The sequence below is a fragment of the Pleurodeles waltl genome, chromosome 1_1 (genome assembly GCF_031143425.1).
Source record: "Pleurodeles waltl isolate 20211129_DDA chromosome 1_1, aPleWal1.hap1.20221129, whole genome shotgun sequence".
Classification (NCBI taxonomy): domain Eukaryota; kingdom Metazoa; phylum Chordata; class Amphibia; order Caudata; family Salamandridae; genus Pleurodeles; species Pleurodeles waltl.
In genome coordinates, this window is record NC_090436.1 from 172,150,428 (window position 1) to 172,170,696 (window position 20,269).

Sequence of the window (20,269 nt, forward strand, 5' to 3'; positions counted from 1 at the left end):
GCAGTGCCTAAGTCAACTAAATAGGTGACTTCTCCCTTCTTTTCAACAATTGTGTGGGGTCCACTCCATTTATCTTGGAGTGCTCTTGGGGCCACAGGCTCCAAGACCCACACTTTCTGCCCTGGTTGGTACTGAACCAAAACAGCCTTCTGATCATGCCATTGCTTCTGTAGCTCTTGGCTGGCCTGAAGGTTTTTGCTGGCCTTTTTCATGTACTCAGCCATCCTTGATCTGAGGTCAAGTACATAATCCACAATATCCTGCTTAGGAGCTTTTAAAGGTTGTTCCCAACCCTCCTTTACAAGTGTGAGTGGACCCCTAACAGGGTGTCCAAAAAGAAGTTCAAAGGGGCTGAAGCCCACTCCTTTCTGGGGTACCTCCCTGTAGGCAAAAAGGAGGCATGGTAGAAGGATATCCCATCTCCTGCGGAGTTTTTCTGGGAGACCCATAATCATGCCTTTGAGAGTTTTATTAAATCTCTCCACCAGTCCATTTGTTTGTGGATGATAGGGTGTAGTGAACTTGTAAGTTACACCACACTCCTTCCACATGGCCTTTAAGTATGCAGACATGAAATTGCTTCCCCTGTCTGATACTACTTCCTTTGGGAAGCCCACCCTAGAAAATATTCCCAGGAGGGCCTTTGCCACTGCAGGTGCTGTAGTGGTCCTTAAAGGAATTGCTTCAGGGTATCTTGTGGCATGGTCCACTACCACCAAGATAAACCTATTGCCTGAAGCAGTAGGAGGGTCAAGGGGGCCAACTATGTCAACCCCTACCCTTTCAAAGGGAACCCCAACCACAGGCAGTGGAATAAGGGGTGCCTTTGGGGTGCCACCTCTCTTGCCACTGGCTTGACAGGTTTCACAGGACTTACAAAAATCTTTTGTGTCCTCAGACATCCTAGGCCAATGAAACAAGGGAACAAGTCTGTCCCAAGTTTTCGTTTGTCCCAGATGCCCAGCTAGGGGAATGTCGTGGGCAAGAGTTAGGAGGAACTTTCTGTACTCCTGAGGAATCACTAGTCTCCTGGCAGCTCCAGGTTTAGGATCCCTGTGCTCAGTGTACAAGAGGTTGTCCTCCCAGTAAACTCTGTGAGAGTCACTGACATCCCCATTAGCCTGTTTGACAGCTTGCTGTCTGAGACCCTCTAATGTGGGACAGGTTTGCTGTGCCACACTCAGCTCCTCCCTGGCAGGCCCCCCTTCACCCAAAAGCTCAGCAGTGTCTGCTTGAAGCTCCTCTGGTGTAGGTTCTGCACAGGGAGGGAATTCTTCTTCCTCAGAAGTTGAATCCACTGTAGAGGGAGGGATAGTAGGAAGTGGTTTGCTTCTACTAGCCCTAGCTTTAGGGAGCACTTGGTCCATTGTTCCAGGATCCAAGCTTCCCTGTCCTTTTTGCTTTTTGGCCTGAGCCCTTGTCAAAGCAAAAATATGCCCTGGGATGCCTAGCATTGCTGCATGGGCCTCCAACTCCACATCTGACCAAGCTGATGTCTCCAAATCATTTCCTAGTAGACAGTCTACAGGTAAATCTGTGGCTACCACAACTTTCTTTGGACCAGTAACCCCCCCCAGTTGAGATTAACAACAGCCATGGGGCAGCTAAGTGTGTTGTTGTGAGCATCAGTTACTTGGTACTGGTGACCAAGTAGGTGTTGTTCAGGGTGGACCAGTTTCTCTATGACCATAGTCACACTGGCTCCAGTGTCCCTGTAGGCCTGAACCTCAACACCATTTATTAGGGGTAGTTGCTTGTACTTATCCATATTAAGGGGACAAGCAACTAAGGTGGCTAAATCAATAGCCCCCTCAGAGACTAACACAGCCTCTGTGGCCTCCCTAACAAGGCCAACCCCAACTAAGTTACCAATAGTGAGCCCAGCTACTCCCTGGGATTGGCTATTAGTAGGTTTGCTCCCACCACCACTGCTATTAGTAAGGACACTTGGGGTAGCAGTAGGGGTTGTAGTGGTAGGAGGCTTGGTGCATTTCTTTGGACAACTGGGATCTGTTGTCCAATGGCCTTTTACTTTACATAAATAGCACCATGGTTTCTTTTCTTTGTTTTGATTAAAGGAGGATTTGGGCCCACCACCCCCACCAGAGTGTTTTTGTGGGCCTGATGAAGACTCATTTTTAGATTTGTCCCCACCCTTGTCAGAAGACTTACCATCCTTCTTTTTGTTGCCATCTTTGTCACCCCCTGTATGAACTTTTCTGTTCACCCTTGTTCTGACCCATTTGTCTGCCTTCTTTCCCAATTCTTGGGGAGAGGTCAGATCAGAGTCCACCAAGTACTGTTGCAACAAATCAGACACACAATTATTAAGAATATGCTCTCTCAGGATCAAGTTATACAGGCTTTCAAAATCAGTAACTTTACTGCCATTTAACCACCCCTCCAAGGCCTTCACTGAATGGTCAATGAAATCAACCCAGTCTTGTGAAGACTCCTTTTTGGTCTCTCTGAACTTTATCCTGTATTGTTCAGTGGTTAAGCCATAACCATCCAGGAGTGCATTCTTAAGAACTGTAAAATTATTGGCATCACTTTCTTTCACAGTAAGGAGCCTATCCCTACCTTTTCCACTAAATGATAGCCATAGGATAGCAGCCCACTGCCTTTGAGGGACATCCTGTACAACACAGGCCCTCTCAAGTGCAGCAAACCACTTGTTAATGTCATCCCCCTCCTTATAAGGGGGAACTATCTTGTGCAGATTCCTGGAATCATGCTCTTTTGCAGGATGACTATGGGGAATACTGCTGCTGCCACCATGGGTATCTAAACCCAACTTCTGTCTTTCCCTCTCTATTTATAAAGACTGTCTATCCAAATCCAGCTGTTGCTTTTTAAGCTTCAGTCTGGTTTGTTCCACCCTCAACTTATTGAGTTCCCTTTCTAACAATCTGTCATCAGGGTTGGTGGGAGGGACATTCCTAGATACAGAGGTATGATGGGAATGAACAGAAGGAGACCTGTCCCTTACAGAAGCCACCCTAACAGCTTGGCTGACAGTGTAATGTGAGAGCACATCATCTGGATGATGTGACTCCACCTCAGTACCAACTATGCTAGACTGTCTAGTAATGGGCAGGCTAGGAACTTTCTTTCCTAAATCTTTTCCTGGGGGAGTCCCTGGATCAGATTGGGAACCATTAGCTACTTTTTCGACAGATGAGGCACTTATAGCCTTATCTTGTTCTCTAAGCATGTTAATTAACAATTCCAAGGAAGGATTCTTCCCTACACTCAAACCTCTCTCTATGCAGAGACTCCTTGCTCCTTTCCAGCTAAGGTGATCATATGCAAGTTTGGACAGATCAACATTTTGGCCTGTGCCAGACATTTTTTTAGAGAGAGTTAAAGTGATAGAAAAAGAGAAAAAAGTTTGTCAGAGCTTTTAGGAAGACAGAGAAAAAAACTTTTTTAACTTTTTAGAACTTTTTAGAAAGTTAGAAGTACTTTTCAGCACTTAGAAAAGAGTGAAAAGAGGAAATGCAAAACTTTTTGGCTATGTGTATATACACTGACCTTGTTTTGTATATTTTTCTCTCATGAAAAGTACAATGACAAGAGTGGTAAGTAGTCTCAAAGCACTGATCCCACCGCTGCACAACCAATGTAGGAGGCTGGACTGGCTTGTAGTGAGTACCAAGGGGTACTTGCACCTTGCACCAGGCCCAGTTATCCCTTATTAGTGTATAGGGTGTCTAGCAGCTTAGGCTGATAGATAATGGTAGCTTATCAGAGCAGCTTAGGCTGAACTAGGAGACGTGTGAAGCTACTACAGTACCACCTAGTGTCATATGCACAATATCATAAGAAAACACAATACACAGTTATACTAAAAATAAAGGTACTTTATTTTTATGACAATATGCCAAAGTATCTTAGAGTGTACCCTCAGTGAGAGGATAGGAAATATACACAAGATATATATATACACAATAGCAAAAATATGCAGTATAGTCTTAGAAAACAGTGCAAACAATGTATAGTTACAATAGGATGCAATGGGGAAGCATAGGGAAAGGGGCAACACAAACCATATACTCCAAAAGTGGAATGCGAACCACGAATGGACCCCAAACCTATGTGACCTTGTAGAGGGTTGCTGGGACTATTAGAAAATAGTGAGAGTTAGAAAAATAACCCTCCCCAAGACCCTGAAAAGTGAGTGCAAAGTGCACTAAAATTCCCCCAAGGACAAAGAAGTCGTGTTAGAGGAATAATGCAGGAAAGACACAAACCAACAATGCAACAACTGTGGATTTCCAATCTAGGGTACCTGTGGAACAAGGGGACCAAGTCCAAAAGTCACAAGCAAGTCGGAGATGGGCAGATGCCCAGGAAATGCCAGCTGCGGGTGCAAAGAAGCTTCTACTGGACAGAAGAAGCTGCGGTTTCTGCAGGAATGCAAAGGGCTAGAGACTTTCCCTTTGGAGGACGGATTCCTCTTGCCTTGTAGAGTTGTGCAGAAGTGTTTTCCCGCCGAAAGAACGCCAACAAGCCTTGCTAGCTGCAAATCGTGCGGTTAGCGTTTTTGGATGCTGCTGTGGCCCAGGAGGGACCAGGAGGTCGCAAATTGGACCAGGAGGTAAAGGGGACGTCGAGCAAGACAAGGAGCCCTCTTAGCAGCAGGTAGCACCCGGAGAAGTGCCAGAAACAGGCACTACGAGGATGCGTGAAACAGTGCTCACCCGAAGTCGCACAAAGAAGTCCCACGTCGCCGGAGAACAACTTAGGAGGTCGTGCAATGCAGGTTAGATTGCCGTGGACCCAGGCTGGACTGTGCATAAAGGATTTCTGCCGGAAGTGCACGGAGGCCGGAGTAGCTGCAAAAGTTGCGGTTCCCAGCAATGCAGTCTAGCGAGGTGAGGCAAGGACTTACCTCCACCAAACTTGGACTGAAGAGTCACTGGACTGTGGGGGCCACTTGGACAGAGTTGCTGGATTCGAGGGACCTCGCTCGTCGTGCTGAGAGGAGACCCAAGGGACCGGTAATGCAGCTTTTTGGTGCCTGCGGTTGCAGGGGGAAGATTCCGTCGACCCACGGGAGATTTCTTCGGAGCTTCTAGTGCAGAGAGGAGGCAGACTACCCCCACAGCATGCACCACCAGGAAAACAGTCGAGAAGGCGGCAGGATCAGCGTTACAGAGTTGCAGTAGTCGTCTTTGCTACTTTGTTGCAGTGTTGCAGGCTTCCAGCGCGGTCAGCAGTCGATTCCTTGGCAGAAGGTGAAGAGAGAGATGCAGAGGAACTCGGATGAGCTCTTGCATTCGTTATCTAAAGTTTCCCCAGAGACAGAGACCCTAAACAGCCAGAAAAGAGGGTTTGGCTACTTAGGAGAGAGGATAGGCTAGCAACACCTGAAGGAGCCTATCACAAGGAGTCTCTGACGTCACCTGGTGGCACTGGCCACTCAGAGCAGTCCAGTGTGCCAGCAGCACCTCTGTTTCCAAGATGGCAGAGGTCTGGAGCACACTGGAGGAGCTCTGGACACCTCCCAGGGGAGGTGCAGGTCAGGGGAGTGGTCACTCCCCTTTCCTTTGTCCAGTTTCGCGCCAGAGCAGGGCTAAGGGGTCCCCTGAACCGGTGTAGACTGGCTTATGCAGAATTGGGCACATCTGTGCCCAAGAAAGCATTTCCAGAGGCTGGGGGAGGCTACTCCTCCCCTGCCTTCACACCATTTTCCAAAGGGAGAGGGTGTCACACCCTCTCTCAGAGGAAGTTCTTTGTTCTGCCATCCTGGGCCAGGCCTGGCTGGACCCCAGGAGGGCAGATGCCTGTCTGAGGGGTTGGCAGCAGCAGCAGCTGCAGTGAAACCCCAGGAAGGGCAGTTTGGCAGTACCAGGGTCTGTGCTACATACCACTGGGATCATGGGATTGTGCCAACTATGCCAGGATGGTATAGAGGGGGCAATTCCATGATCATAGACATGTTACATGGCCATATTCGGAGTTACCATAGTAAAGCTACATATAGGTAGTGACCTATATGTAGTGCACGCGTGTAATGGTGTCCCCGCACTCACAAAGTTCAGGGAATTGGCTCTGAACAATGTGGGGGCACCTTGGCTAGTGCCAGGGTGCCCTCACACTAAGTAACTTTGCACCTAACCTTTACCAGGTAAAGGTTAGACATATAGGTGACTTATAAGTTACTTAAGTGCAGTGTAAAATGGCTGTGAAATAACGTGGACGTTATTTCACTCAGGCTGCAGTGGCAGGCCTGTGTAAGAATTGTCAGAGCTCCCTATGGGTGGCAAAAGAAATGCTGCAGCCCATAGGGATCTCCTGGAACCCCAATACCCTGGGTACCTCAGTACCATATACTAGGGAATTATAAGGGTGTTCCAGTAAGCCAATGTAAATTGGTAAAATTGGTCACTAGCCTGTTAGTGACAATTTGGAAAGAAATGAGAGAGCATAACCACTGAGGTTCTGATTAGCAGAGCCTCAGTGAGACAGTTAGTCACTACACAGGTAACACATTCCGGCACACTTATGAGCACTGGGGCCCTGGGTTACCAGGGTCCCAGTGACACATACAACTAAAACAACATATATACAGTGAAAAATGGGGGTTAACATGCCAGGCAAGATGGTACTTTCCTACACACTCTAACTCAGGAAGGCCCATCAGGAAATGCGGGCACACCTCAGCTTCCTTTGTGTGATTGTCTAGAGTGAATCCACAAATAGCCCAACTGTCATCCTGACCCAGACGTGTATTCCACAGACAGGCTGAGGCACAGAATAGTTAAGCAAGAAAATGTCCACTTTCTAAAAGTGGGATTTTGAAACTTACAATTCAAAAACCAACTTCACCAAAATATGTATTTTTACATTGTGAGTTCAGAGACCCCAAACTCCAAATCGCTATCTGCTCCCAATGGGAAATTACACTTAAAAGATATTTAAAGGCAATCCCCGTGTTACCCTAGAAAGGCCTTGCAATAGTGAAAAACGAATTTAGCAGTATTTCACTGTCAGGACATGTAAAACACATCAGTACATGTCCTACCTTCAAAATACACTGCACTCTGCCCACGGGTCTGCCTTGGGCCTACTTTAGGGGAAACTTACATGTAGTCAAAGGGACGATTTGGGCCTGGCAAGTGGGTACACTTGTCAGGTCGAAATGGCAGTTTAAAACTGCCCACACAGACACTGCAGTGTCAGGTTTAAGATATGTTTACAGGGCTACTCATGTGGGTGGCACAATCAATGCTGCAGGCCCACTCATAGCATTTGATTTACAGGCCCTGGGCAAACCTTGTGCACTATACGAGGGACTTACTAGTAAATCAAATATGCCAATTATGGCTAAACCAATCATCAATACAATTTAGGCAGAAAGTATATGCACTTTGGCAAAGGCAACAAAAACAGGTCAGAATTATAAGAGGAAGATGGCAAAAAGTTTGGGGATAACCCTGCAAAAATGGCCAGGTCAAATGGTAGCCTAAACATTCAAGGGAACATTGGCATTGCACTCTCAGCTCGCTTGCTCCATACATGTGGTTCCATATGCAGTAGACTGCTAAATGTGCTCTGCAATGCCCACATATGCTGGTAAATCAAGGGGGCAGGAAGAATGCTGCAACATAACATTTAAGCAACACATCGTGATTCAGCATGCACTGTGTCTACTTTGCCTACCATACCACAAAATGATGCCTTTCTCACTTGGCCCTGTGAGTGAGGTATAGCGTAGATCCTATGGCTCCACAAGCATGGGACCCACAAGAACAGATCCTTGGCCAGTTATTGCATTACATATAGCACACAAAGGGGTATATTTACAGGAAAGTGGTGCATCATAGGTGATGCACCACTTTTCTTGCAACACCTTACCGGCACCTAATGACACCATGGTTGTGCCATATTTACAATACGGCGCACCAAAGCAATTTACAAACTGCACTTTGTAACACATTTTGTAATACTAAAGTAGAAAACTTACTACAAAATGCTATTCACAAACTGCACTTTTGTAGTAACTAACACCATTGAGTATGTTTACTACTTTTTGGTATTCACAAACTGCACTTTTGTAGTGAATTACACTTTTTTAGTGACAGTGGTTCATCATGTGTAGTGCTAGATTTACAACAAGAGTGTAAATTACTACAAAACTGCAGTGGGAATACTGAAAAGTAGTAAACTTACTCAAAAGCGTAAAAAAGTGTGATGAGAGAAATGTCTGCAAATAGTCTAAGCACTGGCAATTGCTCTGTAGCATTCCGATCCATTGTTTTTCACCCACTAAAATAAACATTAAAAAGTGTGATTACTGGGATCGCTAGTTCGTAAATAGGAAAGTTTTTAACAGTTTCCAGGAAATCAATTAGCAAAGATTCAGACTGAAGAAGTATTATCAAGTAATCCAACATGTTACCAGCTGCTATTGAAAAGACTCAATCACCAAAAAAGGCTATTCTTGTTATTGGAATTCTTAGAAGATAATGAGCTTTAGATCTAAGGTAACAGCTGGATTAGAGCCAGCAAAATCTAAATGCCAATATCTAAATTCCAAATAGACCAGGGCGGATTGGTTGATGATGGCCCTAACGACAATCACCATGGCTCTGAACGCAATTCTCTTTCAAACCAGGTGCCAGTGTACACGTTGCAGGGTCAGGGAAATAAGTTGGTATTACGGAACATAATAGACTAATGGCCCAATAGATACTTTGATGGAGAGGGATCTCTGTTGCAATGGCAATGGAGTTCCCACTCCTGCAAACTGAAGTTTTTCCCACCTCATTTAGAATAAGGCAGACCTTCAGTATGTCGACAGCGAACACTACTCCGTCTCCATTACCGACATACACCTCCGACGACCCGACAGAGTAAGGGCTGTTGGAGGTTTAGCCATTTGTCCGCCCACCCTTTGAAGAATGGGTGGACAAATTGCCAGTTTTCACTGTCCATCACTGCCAAGGGACAGGGTAAACTGTAAAATGACCAAAACCCCATGGTGAAGTGGGTCATTGTTTACTTTAATTTGAAAAAGGAAATCTTGTTTTGTGATTTTGTTTTTGAAAATAAAAAAGAAAATTGAAAATTTCACGTATGGCTTTATCATGTTGATGGAGCTGTCCTTCAAACTTTCAATGCAATTACAGAAGAATGATATAGGGAGTTTTGCACATGGGGCCCCACGGGCCCTGAGAAACGACAGATATTATATCCCAATTTTGGGAATTGTTTTAACATTTTCTGCATGTTAATTGGGACTGTCGGGCCAATACATTTTTTTAATTACATTGTCAGTGTATGGCATTCTTCCCTGGGTCTAATAGTGATCCCATTGGGCCTGGAGAGACAAAAGATATGTAATATCTCTTGCACTTTAACACAAACCCGGGTGGGTGTTTTAGTGTTTTTATGTCAAATTCTTTTTATTAACTGTCAACATCAAGGCACTTTTAGCACTGAAAAATATTTTTTAAACATATAAGTAAAATCAGCTTTTTATTAATTTTGCCTAACTTAGTTCCCACATGGGTATTAGTGTTATTTGCTGTATATCTTGTATTACATTCAGTAGAATGGCCAGTCCTGCTTCTTTTTTTTTTACAGCAGGTGGGTGAAACAGAGATGAAGACAAGCCTGCAAATCAGCTGGCACCAAAGTGCAGACACCACTGTGTTAAGTGCTAACCAACAAGACGTCAAGAGGATGACACCTAAAAACAGGCTCCTGCAAAGAAAGTAGCCAGTAAGAACTCTGTTGCCACTAATGGAGCAAACATTGACATCAAACCCTCTTTGCCACCAAGGTGCACAATACAGTGATCCTGCTGAACTGCTGCACACTCTCTGGGCACTCCTGGATCACTTGTACTACCATTACCACCAAACTCAATCTGACCAGCATACCAAACAGAAACAAGAGTCTGCTATGCCTGACCTTCCCGAGGTCAGAGCGCAGCAGTAAGTTGAGTTTGTAGCACAGCAGGATGTGGTGCATGCTCTTTCACCATCTCCTCCTCCAAAAAAAGGCCAACTTCACCACCTTGTTTGAGCCACACTTTGAAAGAAGGTGACATGGATTGGACCCTTAAAACTTGCCATGGGAGAGAAGGCAGTCAGGAAAGTGAACTAGTCATTGTTTATGTCTCGAGCAGTGGTGAGGAAATGCAAATCACCTCTAATTAACCCGCCCCTGTACTCCCTCCACCACCTACTTCGATCTTCTCAAAATTCTAAAAACAAGCCCAACAACCTCCAACATAGTCCTAGCCCACCCTCTGAAGAAGGACACCTTGACTAGCTCCACCACAGTTTCTTCTGGATCTGCATGTACAAATAATCTCTCCTCCCTAGTTTGAGATCTCTTGACAGTTAGGCTTAGTGAGCAACCCATTGCAGATTACAGTTTGCTGCAAACCAGTTCATCCTGGGAGGCTAGGTGAACATCGTGGTACTGGGGGCTAAAAGACCCTTATGACATATAGGGGTGGGCAGAACTCATGGAGTTTCACTACATGGAATTCTGCAGAGTTACATGAAAACTCAGCAAGGTTCCGCTGTTGCATAGGCTCTCATTATTCTAATGAGACTACTGGATTTGAGAGGCAGAATCGCCTGCGGTGTGGGAGACTAAGGCCCTCATTCTGACCCTGGCGGTCTTTGACCGCCAGGGCGGAGGACCGCGGGAGCACCGCCGACAGGCCGGCGGTGCTCCAATGGGGATTCCGACCGCGGCGGTAAAGCCGCGGTCGGACCGGCACCACTGGCGGGCTCCCGCCAGTGTACCGCCGCCCCATTGAATCCTCCACGGCGGCGCAGCTTGCTGCACCGCCGCGGGGATTCCGACCCCCCCTACCGCCATCCAGATCCCGGCGGTCCGACCGCTGGGATCCGGATGGCGGTAGGGGGGGTCGTGGGGCCCCTGGGGGCCCCTGCAGTGCCCATGCCACTGGCATGGGCATTGCAGGGGCCCCCGTAAGAGGGCCCCTACATGTATTTCACTGTCTGCTGCGCAGACAGTGAAATACGCGACGGGTGCAACTGCACCCGTCGCACAGCTTCCACTCCGCCGGCTCGATTCCGAGCCGGCTTCATCGTGGAAGCCTCTTTCCCGCTGGGCTGGCGGGCGGTCTGAAGGCGACCGCCCGCCAGCCCAGCGGGAAAGTCAGAATTACCGCCGCGGTCTTTCGACCGCGGAACGGTAATCTGACGGCGGGACTTTGGCGGGCGGCCTCCGCCGCCCGCCAAGGTCAGAATGAGGGCCTAAGTCTAACCCACTACAGGTGACACCTGTCCCCCCCAATCTGGGTTTTGCTCTGGCTAACTAATAGTGCCTCATTACTACCCAAGAGCAGGGATGATTGGTCAGATGAGGGCATGACACAATTGACTCCTGGGGGAAATCGTGGTCACTCATCTCATCCGTTTCTCTCAGGTACATTAGTCTCACATATACAATGACAAACAGAGGCAGTATATGTTTCAATAAGGTTTTAATGAAGCATCTGCATCTTATATAGTAAAGCATGCACTGCAATAACCAGGACGATAAAGCATGACAGGATTAAAATTGTCACAAGGAGAGTAAAGCATAGAAATAACGCTACCATATTGTCACTAGAGTCAATAGACTAATTCCTACCAAGGCTGTATTAGAGCACAGCATGTTAAGCTCTAGTTCTGCCCTTCAGTTTCCCCTGGGAAGACATCATCCCCCATACCTGAGCAAAGGCCTGAAGTCTACATAAGCAGCTGTAGCAAAGCGTTCAGCAATCAGCATACAGTCGTGGTCATCTCCCTCTAAACTGTATGGGACAGGGAGGTGTTTTTATAATAAAACAATTGATGTTCTGAGAAAATGTCCCTATATAAGGATATGTATATTTCTATGAATACCAGAAACAAAGCGTTACCACGTTTTACCAGCAACCTATCTCACTACAGCCTTGAGAGAAGCACAGAGTGAACAAGAATGTCTTGTTTAAGAACGTAGTGCTGGCCTAAGCAAAGAACAGCTAGATAGAGAGAAATAAAACAAGACCGCAAATGTGGCTATTGTTAAAATAATAAATGAAGCTGAATAAAATATATCTAAGTTAAAGAGCATAGCGGCAGGCCTAGTGTGCTAAAATAAAGTGCATTGAGCTATGACTAAAATAGCTACACAACACCACGGAGTTCTGTGAGTTAGCAGAAATAGGCACGTTGCGCTGCTTGCACTGATTTTTAGAGCTTTGAACTCATTCTGAAATGAATAATCAGTGCAAACAGCACCATGCAGCACACAAGAGGGCACTGCTTCTCAAGTTGATTTTACTGCAGCTCGAGTAGGTTTTCTGCTCAAGTGACAGCTTTCTGACCACTTGTGCTGCGGAAATCTCGCCAAGTGCCCTCCTAGTGATCAAAAATTGTGCGAAGGGATGCCAAATCTTGGTCTGGCTCACCAAATTACACTTGATGAGCCACGTGCAAGAAAAAACTCTGCCACAGGGTGGTTGGCAGAATTTGGCTGAAACTCTGCACTACAAGCATACCATGGAGTGGACAAAATTCTGCCAACTCCAAGGGTAATGCTGAATTTATCGCCCACCCTTATTAAAAACAAACATCCAATCCTATGCCAACAGCATATAAAAATATGGGTGTTGTTGAGAAAAAAAGAGAACCCTAACTGAAAAAGTTGATGATGGTGATGAAAAAGATGCTATGATCAGGGCAAGCAGCCCTCCTACTCTTACTGTGTATCCATACCACCACCAATCTCTGTTTGACGCAAGGGAAAGGGAACTATAATTCTAATACTCTGGTGTCCGAGCAGTCTACCTCAACTGAAGCCATTTAGGGTAGGATCATTGGCTTTATCACAAAAAACAAATCAATATCATGGCTCTGTTCAGAAAGGATACACCATACTAAAGAAACCATAATATGGTCCATTTCTGCAGTGGGAATCTTGCCAAAATATTAGTGATTGACCTTTCCTTGTCTCTAGTGTAAGGAGAGAAGTTTCTGGAATTTGTGGCTCCCCTGTTTGCACCTGTAATGGTAGCCAGTTAGTCCAGCCAATTAGTCCCTGTTAGAAATGGGGTTTCTGGTTTGCCAGGGTATGCACATAAGCCAAGCAGACCCACCCTCAGGTACAAGTCAGTTAAACACCAAAGATAACCTGTGCTCACACCATGGTAGCTTGGCGCAGCACAGTCAGGCATATTCCCACAGGTCATGTGTAAAGTGTTTGAGCAACACACTCATACTAGCAACAAAATAAATAAACGAAAAAATACAGTCCACACAGGATTATATAAAAATATAGATAACATATTGTACATGAAGCATGATCAAGGCACTATAAGCCATAAATAGTATGCCTATCAGGTAGTACTGGAGAGTTATTTGCCATTCTAAAACAGTAAGCACTAAATTACCACGCATTATACATCATTAGGCCAGTAATTTTTTGGGCCACAAAATACATCAGGCTACATAAAAAAGAGAAGTTACATAAATCAATACATTAGTGTGGGTAATGCCAGCCGGTTCCAGAGACCTGGCCCATAAAACCTTGTAATTACCACAAATGCAAGAATCACCAAATATTCCTCCAAGTGCACCAGTAATGATGAGCCCGTGCAGGCACCAGGTCCCCTCCTCTCCTAATAGTGGGCTTATGGTACTTCTGTGAGCCTTCCTGATTGACAGCCAAAACTGTAGGGCTCAGGAGTACCCGCGCACCTTCTAACCGTGAGATGGTGATCTGATATCTGCTTTTGTCTGAACCTAAGAAAAAGTGTATCTTCTCCTGGCCTAGCTGGTCATGTGTACTCCCAATTCCATGGTAGAGAACCAGAGCACCGGTGCACCGACCACTGAAAATGCAGTACTTTCAGAGAGCTCCCCAAAATTAGAACGGTAGAGGTATCTATGAAACAGGGGCCTAGGAGCCACTGCACTGCTATTAGATTATCTTAGGTAATTGGTTGCGCCCACTGAGAATGATTGTCTTTATGAAAAGAGAAAGTTGTATTGTGTTGGAGCCCCAGCACGCCTCCTACGGTAAATATGGTAAAGCCCCCAAGGTATGTGGTAAAGTATTGTCACCACACAAGGAAATCACACTGTTTTCCCACGCCTGTGTGCCCTCTCCCTCTGCCCTCGAGAAGGTGGGCCGTGGATAGTTTCCAAGCAGCTGGGGACATGGTCCACGAAGCAAAGACAGCAGCATTGGACAGAAAGAGAGGCATTTGGCTGCATCATGCTGGGCTACCATTCTTCTGTCGGGGTGAACTCAGTTATCCAGAACTGGACGTCAGCCCCTGTACACAAATACGGCAGATGCTGGTGGGCTGCCCGGGGCTGGCCTCATTGGTTGGGCCATGCGGGTCATACTGGCTCAGGGATCATTCTTTGGGCAGCCAGACCCACCCACAGGGTGTCATCGGGAGTGAGTCTCCGGCGCTGGGGGGCACAAAGCTCTGGATGCCGATGCTGATACAGGGTCAATAATAATACACAAGCAGCTCTCTTGGTATGAGTAAGAAGTGTCTCCCCCAAGCAGCATCTTGTACCAGAGAACTGCAAGCAGTGTTCAACATGTGCTGGGGAGAATAATGACAAGCACTCACCATGTGCTGTTCGTACCACAGAGGTCTTAGATTTTTCGGACAGAATGAAGAACTCCAGCTGTGCTCTGCTTGCAAGGACAAAGGAGTAGGACACAGCACTCCCCCCCACGCTGGACTCCTTCCGATACACTTTAGGGGACACAAAGGGGCAGACAGGCCAGCACAACCGGGTAAATGATGGCAGTTCCTCCTGGCAGTCCCACATCAGTGTCCAATTAGACCAGAATCAGGGAGCAGCTGGAAACAGGGCAAGAAACAGAAAAGCAATCCAGTGAGTCATTTAAGCCACCCAGTACTTCAGGCAGCAGGGCAACAACAGAAGAGTAGTCTAGATGAGTCCCTAAGTGTAGCAGTCCCTCTGACAGAGATTCAGTCCCAGGTGCTCCAAAATCATAGGGTCAGAGCCTCTATAATTATACTTGAAAATGTCTTTTCAAGACCCCCTTTCACCCTCTTTCAAGACCCTACTGTACAGGGGGTGACTTCAAAGGAACCCTTTCAAGTGAAACATAACCCCCTTCCAACCCAGCCCTGTCCCCAGATATCAGTAGGGGGCAATAAGCCCATTGTGTGATGACAGGACACAGCCTATTGACATGTAAGGTGTGAACAACCGTCCCTCTCCCCAGCCAAGGGTGACTATAAGTATGTAGATGCCTCTTCTGTCACACTCAGCCCCTCCTTTGTTGTGGCTGTTTGGAAAGTATGCACCAAGGGTAGCTGTAACTCTGACCTAGACATGGATTGGAGTCAAGCTGCGAAGCACTAGAGTTATAATCAAAGAGAAATGCCCACTTTCAAAAACTGGCATTTATAAAACAGAATGTAAAATGTTTATTTACACATCTATAATGTAAAACTATTATTAAAATATTAATTTTAATGTATATTATAATTTACTTTTTTATGTATTAGTATAAAAAGTATGTATAAATATATAGATAGATAGATAGATATATAAAAAATAAATATCTATATCTATATATATATATGCACAATAAATAAAAAGCTATAACAAATAAATTAAAAAAATATACCAATTTAATTACACATAAAAAGTAAACAATATGGAAAAATCTGTTTTACTAAAAATATATCATGAATTAGGAACATTACTAATTAAACAAATATAATTTAAAATACACAGAAATATAATATTAATAATATAATGTCATACAATATAACCACACTATACATTTCTGGGGTTAAAACGTATAGGGCCTCATTATGAGTTTGGTGGTATTTTGGGAAGACCACTGCGGTAGCGCCCGCCAAATGACCGCCATATTGGCAGTAATCAGACAGCCGTATTAAGAGTTACACTGTGAATACTGCCAAAATTCAGCCGAAAATCCGAAACCAGCAGGACACTGGAGAGCGGGAAAGAGGAGGTCCCACCACCAGTACCGCCAGCTCGACAAAAATCCGCCCAACAGATTACGATCCACAAATCACCACAGCGGTTCTTCCATGGTGGAAAAACACTGGCGGTGTGAACCTCCGCAGTCAGAACTCACATCAGTCAGAACACCACACCACATTGGATTTGAATACCCCACACCTGACACACACCCAAAACACCTGCCCACTGTACTACATAACACACCCCTACAAAACAACAATCCTTCACAATAAAAATGCCACTCAGTTACCCAGAGAGTAGGCAACATAATAGATATAGCACCTTTACCCAACAGGCACACATACACATCACACTCAGCACACACCCAACATCAGCACAGCTAACACAATACACACATCACCAGTACACACAACCCGTGACTTCCGTCTCACCCTCACAATGCAGCACCCACACTTTATCAATTACCCAACACTACACCCTTACACTCACAACACCCCCACACATTGTCTAGTCAACCACTACCATGTCCCAACAAAAACACCCATGTTTTACTGACGACGAGTTGAGGGTCATGGTGGATAAAATTGTCAGGGTAGAGCCACAACAAACAGTTCCAACAAACATCGATTGCCAGGAAAATAGAGTTGTGGCAAAGGATAGTCGAAAGGGTCCATTCAGTAGGCAGCCATCCACGCACAAGGGACGACATTAGGAAGAGGTGGAATGACCTCAGGGGGAAGGTGTGTTCCATGCATGCCTCCTCACCACCCAACGACTTTCATATTAACTAAATGTCCCATTGCACTTCCCACCTAATCACCTAATGGTCCTCTCCTGCATGCCACCACTCCACTCAGCCCAACTGCCCCCACAGCCCTTGGCAATGGCACGTTAACTACTGGATAGTCATATCACTATGACTCCCAGAATGCACTAGCCCATCATTGTGAAAACCTGGAATGTGCACAACACATCACATGTAATGCATGTACAACTAAAGTACTAGCTACACCATCTAGATTGTGCTAGTGAGGACCAGTACATGGCAATGACAGCAATGTAATGGCACACTCACAATAGCAAACAAAGCAAAGCACAGGTACAGCTGAGTGACCATTTCTAATGGCCACAGATCAAATATCACAAGCCAGAAACAGCATGTCCTGGGTTGGAAAGTAAGTTGGCTGAGTCAATGCACATGCACAACTAGATACAGGACTATTACCCTTGCATACACACACATACTGTGTTCCACTAGGACACAATTGTGCACTGTGCAGCTTTCATGTGTGACCTCTAGCAAGCCTGACTATTCACTAGGTAAGAGAGGTGAACAGCCATGTCAATTATCAGACAAAAACATAACCCATCTGCAGCGCAATCTGTACCAAACTTGGATGACAACTCCCAACATGGACTATGGAAATCAAGTCACAGAGTAGTATGTACAACAAAGGTACGCTGCGTAGAATCTGTCAGTGTCATTGCAGGGAATCATGTTAAGCCACTGTCTGCATCTCACAAACAGGCAACCAAACACACTTTATAACCAGAACTCTGTGTCTCACTCCCTCCACAGGGAACCCTGTCATTGCCACCATGGAGAGGATACCTGAGACTGCTAGGCCCCCTCAGGATGAAGGCTCAGGTGAGGACATCATGCCTGGATGTTTGGACAATGACAAACAAACTGGCCCATCTGGGACACCTGGTTATTCAATGACTCCCTGCCTCACCCTACCCACATCGACCCTCCCCCCCTACTCCTGCTGCATCCACATCACAGGCAACCATCCACCCGAAACCTGTTTCCCAAGGACTGTTCAATCAATTATGTGCCCCACAGTACAGGGACATGAGTTGAAACTTAACATCCCAGACCAATGAAGGACCTGCTACCACTGGGAGTGGGCACACCATGCCAGGGGCACAGGCACCTGGGGAGAGGGTGCATGGGAGGGATGCTGTGGACCAGAGGATAGGGCTTTAAAGGAACCCCACTGACCAGGGACCCACCTTCCAAGTCCTGGGTGCATACCAAAGTTCCCAGGACAGGATGGGCCAGGACGGGCCAACTAATCACCATGCTGGGGGAAAATCAAAGGCTGCAAAGGGAATACCACCAGGAAGTCATGCAGCCGTGGCAGGAACAAAATGCCCACATGGCTTCCATCGCAAGGGTGCTGAAGGATATCAATACTACCGTGATTGGTTTCTCAACACACCATCAGGGCCCTTTCACTAGCAACATACATCTGCCCCATCTACATCTGCAGCAGCTAGTGGAATGGAGGCCCTGCCAGGGGAATCACATGTCTCTGACACCCCTCTCTCTATAGCTGAAGAACCCCCCACACCGCAAACGTGGACGTCCACCCAGACATCCAGCTGAAGCAGATGTCAAGACTAAATCCACTGCCAGGAAGTGAACTCCCCTGATTTGTCACCCTTGTGTGCCACTGAGACACCCTGTTGACTTTTCTGAGACATAACTCCATTTTCCCATGGTACAAGGACACTGAACCTGTGTAACCAACTGGAATAGCAGCTAGTCTGATTAATTCATCAACCAAGACCTCACTTATCACCTTAGTTTTCATTTATGCACTTTTATTTTGACCTTTAGTATTCTGATATGCACAATAGATCCTAGTTGAACACAGCTACTGTATAAGTGTCTTTTATAATACATCAACTATTGTCATGCTTGGCAACTGTGGTCTGGTCATGCCCTCCTGCATCGAACAGCCACTGTAATGGTCATCAGATGGAGGTTCCCTCAGCAGGAGGCACTAGACAACAGAAATGTCACAGGACAGAAGTCAGAGAGGTTGAAATTCAGGGCATAATAGTATTGTCAGTATACCAATCTGCAAATAGAGCATGACAGAGAGTACCATCAGGGTGGAAGGCATGGTGGCATACAATGCCGCCACCCACATCGCCGGACACACGCTTGACCCTATCTTCTCCGCCAGCAAACACATCTTCTTCAGCCACACCTCCGCTCTACACTGGACCGACCACAGCTGTATCCACTTCACATTCCGACGCGAGACCCGCCACCTCCGCACTCAACCCATCCCTCGTCGACAGTGGAACAAAATCCCCGAAGAGCAACTCTTCTCCGCACTCGCCGCCAACCAACCCACCCACACCACCTACCCCAACGACGCAGCCCTCAGCCTCACGAACTGGATCTCCAACTGCGCAGACAACCTTGCTCCCCTCAAACGCACGCATCAACAGGCCAACACCAAAAAACCTCTCTGGTTCTCTGACACCCTCAAAGAACCGAAGAAAACTTGTCGTACCCTCGAGAAGGCCTGGCGCAAGGACCACACCGCTGACAACGTGACCGCCCTCAAGAACGCTACCCGAGAACACCACCACCTGATCCGCGCTGCCAAAAGGAACTTTTTCACCGACAGACTGGACAAAAACAGCCACAACAGCAGAGAACTTTTTAGCATTGTCAAGGAGTTCTCCAACCCCAACGCCAACGCCGTCACGCCCTCACAAGATTTGTGCAACTCCCTCGCCACCTTCTTCCATCGCAAGATCAGCGACCTCCACGACAGCTTCGGACACCAGACCCAACCAAGCATCACCGAACCCGCACCCCCGGCCATCACCCTCAACGACTGGACCCACATCAACACTGAAGAAACCAAAACCATCATGAACTCTATCCACTCCGGCGCCCCATCAGACCCCTGCCCTCACTTCATCTTCAATAAAGCCGACTACATCTTCGCCCGCACCTCCAGGCCGTCATCAACTCTTCATTTTCTTCTGCTACCTTCCCCGAATGCTGGAAACACGCCGAAGTCAACGCCCTATTAAAGAAACCTACGGCTGACCCGAGCGACCTGAAAAACGTCCGCCCCATCTCACTCCTGCCCTTCCCCGCCAAGGTAATAGAGAAGACCGTCAACAAACAGCTGACCACCTTCCTGGAAAACAACAACCTGCTCGACCCTTCCCAAACCGGATTCCGAACCAACCACAGCACTGAAACTGCCCTCATCTCAGTCACAGACGACATCAGAACCCTGATGGACAAAGGTGAAACAGTCGCCCTCAACCTCCTCGACCTCTCGGCTGCCTTCGACACCATCTGTCACCGCACCCTAATCACCCGCCTCCGCTCCACCGGGATCCAAGGCCAGGCCCTGGACTGGATCGCCTCCTTCCTCTCAAACCGTTCCCAAAGAGTTTACCTCCCACCGTTTCGCTCAGACCCCACCGAGATCATCTGTGGCGTACCTCAAGGCTCATCGCTCAGCCCAACA